General features: G+C 38.6%; 1 long non-coding RNA gene across 1 annotated transcript in view; it reads left to right on the top strand.

Moving 5' to 3' along the window:
• The window catches only part of LOC138029902 (uncharacterized), a 26,156-nt gene extending 17,869 nt beyond the window's left edge, over nt 1-8,287 (top strand). Inside the window, exons 2-3 of the long non-coding RNA XR_011127961.1 lie at nt 5,674-5,749; nt 6,890-8,287. This is a non-coding gene — a long non-coding RNA (uncharacterized lncRNA). The remainder of the gene's footprint in view (nt 1-5,673; nt 5,750-6,889) is intronic.
• The last annotated feature ends 919 nt before the right edge of the window (nt 8,288-9,206 follow it).

Below are 9,206 nucleotides of genomic sequence, written 5' to 3'. Positions count from 1 at the left end.
GCGTGGAAACCCGCAAGTAGCATCAAGAAGGTCCATGATATCTAGTGCTTTTATTTCAAAAAAGCTAACGAAGTTGATGTTAATTACACACTTTAATCCGCAAAATTGATTTTTACGGATATTGTTGGTGACGACAAAGTTTGTACGCTTGGTTTCAATGGCTTTCAAGTTACGAGACTGATTGACATTGACTCCTTTTTCGCTCCTTGGTGGCATGGGAACACGAGTTCTCCACTGAATCCATGTATGAAAGGAGTCCAGAAAAGATCAAAGCAAAAGACAAAAGAAATTCACCTTATGTATGTGTTATAAACTGTTAAAGTCAACACCTACGAACCTTGGCCTATCCAGACCTCGCTTGCATTGAAGATCAAGACAAAACAGGTGAAAGGTGCGCACTAGCGTGTGTGGCAGTGTTTGAAAGTGCAGGATAAGGGAAAGGGTAGAACGGCAGACAGGACGAGGATGGCTTGCCTTGAAAGAAGGGGAAAGGGGAAAAAAAAAACAGCTATTGTTTTTTTTTTTTTTTTCGATTTTTTACGCTCATAGCGACTCGTAAAAAGCGTGATTGGCAGCTAGAAAAATTTGGTGTCGATCAGGCCACCAACCTATTGGGTTGAATTAAAACGTCACTCTGTTTTCAAGCTCTCACATAAACAATCTCAAACTCAGTCGCCGCCAACGGTGCCATTTTGATCTGCGTCAAAGCGTTTTGGTAGAAATCTCGAGTTTATTTGTAAAGTTTTTTAAATTTTCCTTACACACACATTGCAAACAAGTTGTGAGGATTTTCTAAATGTTTTTTATTGGGTTCCAGCCACATTTGTTAGGTCGTTCAGTGCCCATACAACACTGAACAATTCTTTTTCATGTGATGGTCCCTTAACCAGTTCATAAGACCAGGGATTTTATTGAGACATATTCCACCAGTACAAACTCCTTTCACAACCTCTGCACGTGTCGTTGAAAGATTGCTCCTTTTTCCGGAAACAAGGTTTTTCAATAATTGGTTTCGCCACTACTCTGGCCATGAATTTTTTGGAATAATGGTGCATTAAACAACAGTACTGTTTGGCGCTATTTTCCTGTGAACGTTTTGTTTATTGGATGCCATCTGACCAATTAAGAGATTTCGCAGCTGCCTTATTTTGTTTGCATATTAATTAAGGTTTCTTTTCACACACTGCATGCCCTCCTTGTTTTCGCCCCACCCACCATTCTCCCCTTTCCTTCTCCTTCCGCCGCCTGCCCGCCTGCCACACAGGCTGATGCTCACCTTTCTGTGTTTCGTCTTGTGATCTTCAGATGGCGGTTAGATCTGGAAGGCGAGGTTTGTAGTGGGCGTTACTAAACACAGGAACGCAACAAAATATACCGGAATAAACCGGAATATGCCGAAATGAGGCAGAATAACACTGGAATGAAACAAAATGAACAAGAATGGTACTGGAATATACCGTAACGAGCCGGAATGACACCCAAATTGAGTGGGAATATAACCCAGAATGAACCTGAAAATTCCAAAATTTGGTGTTTTAGTTAGCGCTGACCGATTTTCGGTTGTTTCAGTCAGCTTTTGTTGTGTCACATGATTCCATAAAGGAATTGCATGTGTTTTTGCCTTTTGTACAAATGTAACACTTGGAACACTTCGATCACAAAAAAAAATTGACAGGTATATCTGCGCTAAATGAATAATTGTTTGTTGTGGAAGTAACATTTTTTTGAACAAAATACAATAGCAAGAGAAACAATGTTATTCTAATAATTTGTTTTTGTCTATGGATTTCGGAGGCGGCTTTCACTGTGCAAGTCAGAAAACCCGTGAACATTTTTATTTCATTCTGACAGGTCAGTTGTGTATTGACCAATCACAATGAAGTTTCAGGGAACCACAAACTAATTACCGTTAATGCTTGCCTGCTTCCCACGACCCACACGTAATGGAGATATACGGATTAGATTCCCGCAAACAGCCAGAAGACTCTTTTTCTCTCCCGATTGTTGGCAATAATGCCATTGAACCTGAACGCTGTGTTTCCTTATTTGAAGAAAGAAGTCAGAGGCACAGAAGAAAAGATCGATTGTTGATAATTATTTACATGAAGAATTGTGATAACATATCGTGACTTGTTCTGCAAGCCTTTACTTCCCCTTTAATGTAAACTTACTCATTCACAGTCTAGAATGATAAAAAATTACTTTTTGTTCCTTTCATTAGCTTCATTCTCGGTGTCTTTCTGGTTTATTCTGCCTTATTCTGTTGTCAGTTTTATTCGAGAGTCATTCCGCCTTGATCTGGCATATTGCGGTTTATTCCGGTATATTCCCCTTTATTAAAAATGGATCATTGATAATCAATTCGAGAGTTTTGATTGGCTAAGCCATCATGGGTTATGAGCCATTATACCATGATCTACAAACAACGGCAAATATACGCGTGATTTTTTGGGCCTTTTTATTTTTTTTGTAGTTTAGTTTCTATATTTTGGGGGCGTTTTTAATAAAACAATTATTCCACTCACGCTTGTTGGATATGAGATGATTATAGCCAACTCGGCGCTACACGCCTCGTTGGCTATCTATCATCTCATATCCATGCGCGCATCATGGAATAATTGTTAATTATTTGTGTGTCATTCGGCCTCATTCCGGCTCATTTCGGGATATGCCAGTACCATTCTTGTTCATACCCGGTGTCAATTCGGCCTCATTCCGGCTTATTCCGTGTATATTCCCTTCCATTCTGTTCCTGTGTTTATAACACCTGTCAAGTGTATGTGTCTGGCATCAGGTAAGGTGAGGGTATGGTCTGGCAACTGAAGTGCTTGCTCTTGTGACCAGACGTCTTATGATAGGTAGAGGGAGCATGTCATAAAGGTCTTTTGAACACTGCTCTGCATATTCCATGACACTCCTGACTTGTGCTTTGGTACATAATTTCTCATCTTTTGACATCACTGGTCTGCTATTCGCAGTCCTCCTTGCCACAGTGCCGTTTTGGTACCCCACCGGAAGCGAAAATTCGATTTTAAAACGCTAAAAGGCATGAATGAAAATTAGTGGAATTTTGGTGGTTGTTTTTATTTCAAAAACCATGATGTTTGATTGAGTAAATAATGGAAAATCTGTCATGATGCACTTCAGGCTTTAGTTTATTCCTTGCCATGCCAGTGGACGCATTTGGTTTTACACATCACATGATATCATCACCATGTCTGTGGCAGTCAACACATACACTGGAGATGCTCCAAGAACTTTTAATTTACTGCGTTGGCTATTTAAACAGAATTAGAATTTAAAGATTACACACTGCAAGGAAGGAGACACTTAAATGAGGGACTTGAATGCTCATCATATTGTGAGTTTATATTAAGTGAATGAGAGTTTATTGGAGACGAGGCAGATAATTCAGAAGTGATGCTGTGTTACATTTTTGTCAGTATATACCTATTCTATATAGGTTTGCATCATCAGCAAACAATAATACCTGAAATTGCATGTTCAGTTGATTGTCTAGCACAAAAGCCGAAATTATTGTTTGTTACAGAAGGAGTTTATTGAAGACTGAGAGTAAAAAAATACACTGTAGGGTGAGAATTGGAACGATTATTTAGGATTACATTAGCCAATTTGATGCTCTAGCCATATAGTTGTAACTTTTGCAGTGTCTTTGGTCGCACCAAGGTGACACTTTGAAGTCAGCTTCTGTTGTGCTTCTGCCCTAATTGTAAGTTTTGATGGCTATATTGTTTTGGATCCCATCACCAACGGATCCTGTCCTGGCAGAAACATGGCTACCAATATGTTTGCCTCTTGCTGCTGCTCATTGACCTTACAATGTGTCAGGATATTAAATGTAATCCTTTTCCGATGCTCAACGAACGTGAAGTCGAACTGATTTGCCCCACTGATGTTGTTTCATTTACTGATCATCGATCAACTCAGCTCATTAAGTAGAATCCTGCTCGTGATCTGATCCTCTGTGCTTTCAGGTATTTGGTCCAGCAGGTCTTTTCTACAGGTGATGGGTAGCGGGTGACAGGTAATCGGTGATGGGTGACAGATAACCTCAGAATGTACATCAGGTCCCACACAGTATCAATAATTACTTTTCCACATTTTAGAATCCTGTTAGATGCACTTAAATCAAACAAACAATTCTTACTTTGATGATGTTTTTGTGATTATGCACTTTTGAAAAGTTGGATTAATATCAACAAACTCATGCCTAGTCTATATTTGAACTTTAGAAGGAGTATTGGTAAGTGAACAAGGGGGAAAGGGGAAGGGGGGTTAACATCTCAGCCTGCAGTGCAGATGTATTTTGGCGGGCAATCGTTCAATGCCACCATCTTGAATGACTGTGACAAATTTGTTATGCTTGCCTTAATGAAGTTTGTGTCATGAAAGCAGGGCAACTTAATAGTTGTAATTATTCATGATGGCAGCACCTGGAGAAATTTGGAAGTGGAAATAAGCTATAGACCTTATTCATATTAAATGGCGTTAAATTTTTTTTTTTTGGCATTTCAATTTGACGCATTCTGTAAAAGAAGTAATAATATTGCTTAACCCAATGCCCATTAGCCTGGCAGTTCTTGTTACCAGTTACCCATTTCCTGACACCCGTCACCCATTACCTGTCACCCGTCATCCACCACCAGTTACCCATTACCCATAGAAAAGACCTGGTCCCAGTTGTTCGAAGGAAGGATAGCCCTATCCACTGGATAAATCACTATCTACTGGATAACTCAATTGGTTTTGCTAGTGTTTATCCGCTGGATAGTGTTATCTGTCTTTTGAACAATGGAGGCCTGCAGTATTTGGTTGGAGTCATTTGGATTATAGTTCTCTACGTTTCCTTAAGCTCTGGGTATTCTAAGGTACACCAAGGATCTTGTGCTGGAAAGTGTGTTCAAGCCAGGAAGCTTGCTGTTCGTGATGTGATTACTTAATTATTTCATCATGTTGGAACTGTAGTTCATTAAACATTCAATTTGTCACCTCTAGCTGTTCTCATGGTGCCGTCACATTTAGAAAAATTAGAAAATTAGAAATTTGAGTCTTGAGTTAACAAAAGCTATTGTTCATGCATTAGTGACTTCACATGCAACTCTCTTCTCTTTGGCATTCCTAAATACCAAACTTATCATCTTCAGAAAGTCTTTAACGCAGGTGCTCCATTAAGTTTTGGGATACTTAAATTAAGTTTGATTGCTCTTCATATGCCGTATTTCACCTAGTACATGTACGGTACAGTGGCTTCCAGTTGTTTACCGTATTCAGTTTAACTCCTGCTTTTAGTCCACAAAGCTGTTAACAATAAAGCCCTAGAACATATTAAAGGACTGCTGTTACTCCATTCCATTTAAGCTTATCACGTAGATGCTCTTGTGACCAGGGACTTCTTACTATGCCCAGAAATTATAAGATCATTGGTGGTTGGGCCTTTGTATACAATGTATATTGGACCATTACTCTGGAACAAACTGCCTCTCGAAAAGTCGAGTCCAAATGTTATTATTTTTAATCAAAGTTAGCATATAGTTTATGATAATTTTCTCATTAATTCTTAGTGATATATTGATTTTAATTATGTATTTTAAAGTGCCTTAGAATCTTTATGATTTTGGTGCTTTATAAATTAAATATTATATTTTCTGCCAGTTCACAGAACAACTGATGAAGCGCAGTAAGCGGCTTGGTATATTATGCATAATTATGATGCATTAAAGCAAGCAAGGTAACATCCCACTGAAATTACTTTCAAATCATAGACCTTTTCATAATGCTAAGAAGTTTGGATAAGCCTATGAGTTTGATCCATGAGTTTTACTACGCAGTGGTGACAGCATTGGTCTTCCGCTAATGTATCTCTGGTTTCATCCCTGTACATGCTTTATGACTGTGGGTTGAGTTTGATTGGTATTTGAACTGAGAGGTTTTTATCTAATGGTACACTGGTTTCCCCCTGTTCATCAAAAGTTACTGTTTCATTACTCTTTTGATGTCTTTAAGGTGACTCAAACCAGTTTTAACACTTTCGAGCAACATTTGTATTAGAAGGATTAGCACAACAAAACTGTATCATGTATTAGCAATGTTGTGGTACCATATGAAATACCATCATTTTGATGGACAAGATGCAGTCGTTATTGTGACGTAATGAGTCACATTGGCAACAGGGAAAGCCCTGTAAAAGCACCCTTTATTTTGTCACAAGTTGCATATATCTCGAAAACAAGTTTGCTGACCCTCCATTTTTATTGCTTCAGCAGCACCCAAGATGCAACTTTCTGCAAAGTGTTAAGCCACCTTAAGTCTATGATTTTGTTAAGATGGCTCTGACTCTGCTCCACATAATTTATTAAAAAATGTCATCTTGCTTTTATGATCACTTTCCAGCAATAAAACATGGTGGTCATCTAGTTGTTTTGGGACATGATCAACTTAAGTTAAAATATTGAATGTTTTTTCTGTGCTTTCCTATTGCCAAGGTAACTTATTATGTCACAATAATGAGGGCATCTTGTTTGGAAAAAATTGAAGGGCTCGATGCATAGACCTAGTAAGTGACAATTTCGGTCGATTTTTAGTTTTACTCAAAACTAGCCCAAATTTTGCAAGTTGACTGGAAGTGAACTTAAGAACATTGCCTTGGTGACCTTTTTAAACCAATTTGAGCTTTATTTTTGACAAATAAGGTATACAAAAATACCATCGGCTTCGCGTTTGAAAACAATGCAATCGGCGAAGCGACACTTTAATTCAATTTATTTTAGTTGATTTATAGTCTCCTGGGTAAGGTATTATTTTTAAAGAAGTTGTGCTCATGTTTATGAGCTCAAGTGTTTATGTTTATAAATTATTGCTTTTAATTCAGAATGACTAAAGTGAAATGGTTAAGTACTGTAACCCTTCCCCACACGCGTCAATTGGTGGAGCTTTAGGTGTGGATGGATTTAAAAAATTTAATTTTAAGAAAAACACGACACTCCTGAGTTTTACAGACATGTTTCGGCAGTTGCCTCTGCCATCTTCAGTGTGAAATGAACAATAAATTACAGTGAAATATAAATACTAGAGAAATTACAATAATAATAATGACAGTAATTAAGAATACAACAATAGTAATTCAAAATTAAACAGAAAATTTTAAATTAACGTGTTTGACCCGTGCGTTAAGTGTTGGTTTGTCCCAAAATATGTGCAATGCCTCTTTGATTTTGAGTCCAGATGCTTGAAAATGTGTGAGGCCCTGTCCGTTTCCAAATGTTTCCTTACACGTGTGTTGAAATGTCTGGTGGTTTCACCGACAGCAAGCTGCACAGCCTGCACACGAAAATTTATAAACAACACATGATCGGAGTCCATTGGGGACAGGGTCCTTCACACTAAAGAGGCTACCTACTTTGAAAGAGGAAAACACTAACACGATGTTTGCATTATTACAATAGAAATGTGAAAGTCGACGAATGCGCTTTTGGGCAATGCTAGAAAAATAACCTATGTAGGGTAATTTGAAATAAAAAGTATTGGCCGCTTGTTCACTAGTTGATCTTACAGAGTTGCCTGTTACACACTGAGTGACATTTAATGATTCTTTCTATTAGCCTGGATGGATACAGGTTTTTCTTTGGGATGAATGTTAGTGACGCGATGTCCTCATTAAATGCTTGCCAGGTTTTACAAATCTTAAGAGTTCTATCAACAAGGGTCTTGCATGACTAGCCCAGTTTTGTATGAAAATGAAGTAAAGCTAAAAAAACATGTTCATAAGCCGGTGATTGTTTTCTTACGGAATACTCTGGTAACTACCATAGGCCCCGTGTTGTCAACGTATATATCTAGAAAGGGAAGTTTATTATCTGATTCCGCTTCCATTGTGAATCGTATGTTGGGATGACAGGAGTTGATCCTTTCTAGATATATACCATTTTCCTCAATGAACTTTAATTACTAGTTTTTCTGTGACTTGCGTCTGTGATTCGATTTTCACTTAGTTTCAACTAGTCACTATTTGATTAACATAATCAGTCATTAAAGTCAACTTGTCTTTTCACTGTAAGTGATCTTCCTAAGTTTTGCAAGGAGACTGCTGGTTTGTTTGCTTTGTAATTTTACACTTGTAAGTTACAAACAAGTTTCTTTTATTTGATATATTGTCTCATTAGTAAGCAATTAACAAAATAAACTTTTTCATGCTAGTGCTAATAAAAAATACTTGACTACCGTTATTGTATATTAAGTTTATTAATTGGGAATTTAATAAAACAATTAAAACGAGTCTTTAATTGTTCAGTTTTATTTACATTGTAATATGAAAAAGAAGCAAGGTGACACGCTAACACCAACACATCACGCATGCGCACAACCATTTCACCCGGTCATTTAGCAGCCATGGACAGCTGTTTCGGCCGCATGTGGAGCAGCCACTTAAAGGGGTGCCTAAAACACCTGCCTGGTATGTTAGCTACTCCATGCTGATGAGGCCCAGCAGGGCTGAAACAGCTGTCCATAATTGACCGGGTGAAATCGAAGGTATCCGGATTCGTTCTAGTATCCAGGACTCCTCTATGCCTATTGTCTTCAGAGCATGAGCCATCAAGTTTGCGAGTTGGCAATATGAGAAGTTCAGCCGCCATGTTGAATATTTACGCGGTAAAGACTGGACCTGAGTTTGTAACGTCAACGAAAATTAGGGAGTTTTTGCAACGGCGACGGCAACGAGAACGTTACAAATTTGCATATTTAGTGGGCAAAAACAATAGCTTTGCACACCCTGCACGTGCGTTTTCTAATTTTGTCCAATTCTTTGCTGTGGTCTGCCAAACAGCAACGTGAAAAAGCCAAATTTGAGGTTTTATGAAGAACGGCAGCTCTATTCTTTGTGTCTTCAAAACTCTTCACTGTGCCGGAGAGCGGGTACAAAAAGTTGCGGATTCGCCGGATACGAGTTAGCCTGCGAACGCAGACGTATTTCCGCCGGAAATACGCCTGCGTTCGCAGGCTAGATACGAGTGGACGCAAGGCGAATCCGCTGAGAAAGAGTTGCCGATTCAACAATATCCAGATACGTGTGGACGGGGCCTTAAAAAAACAAGAAAATTTTCCTCTTTGTGTGGCCTGTTTAATCCAAAGAGAATTGCGCGAGAAGCATGCATTGGACGGGACACTGTGACCATGGACTGGAAATCAAT

Source organism: Montipora capricornis, chromosome 13 (assembly GCF_036669925.1).
Source record: "Montipora capricornis isolate CH-2021 chromosome 13, ASM3666992v2, whole genome shotgun sequence".
NCBI classification, from domain to species: domain Eukaryota; kingdom Metazoa; phylum Cnidaria; class Anthozoa; order Scleractinia; family Acroporidae; genus Montipora; species Montipora capricornis.
The sequence above is the reverse complement of the archived record's forward strand: the minus strand, read 5'-3'. Positions and strand labels throughout refer to the sequence as shown.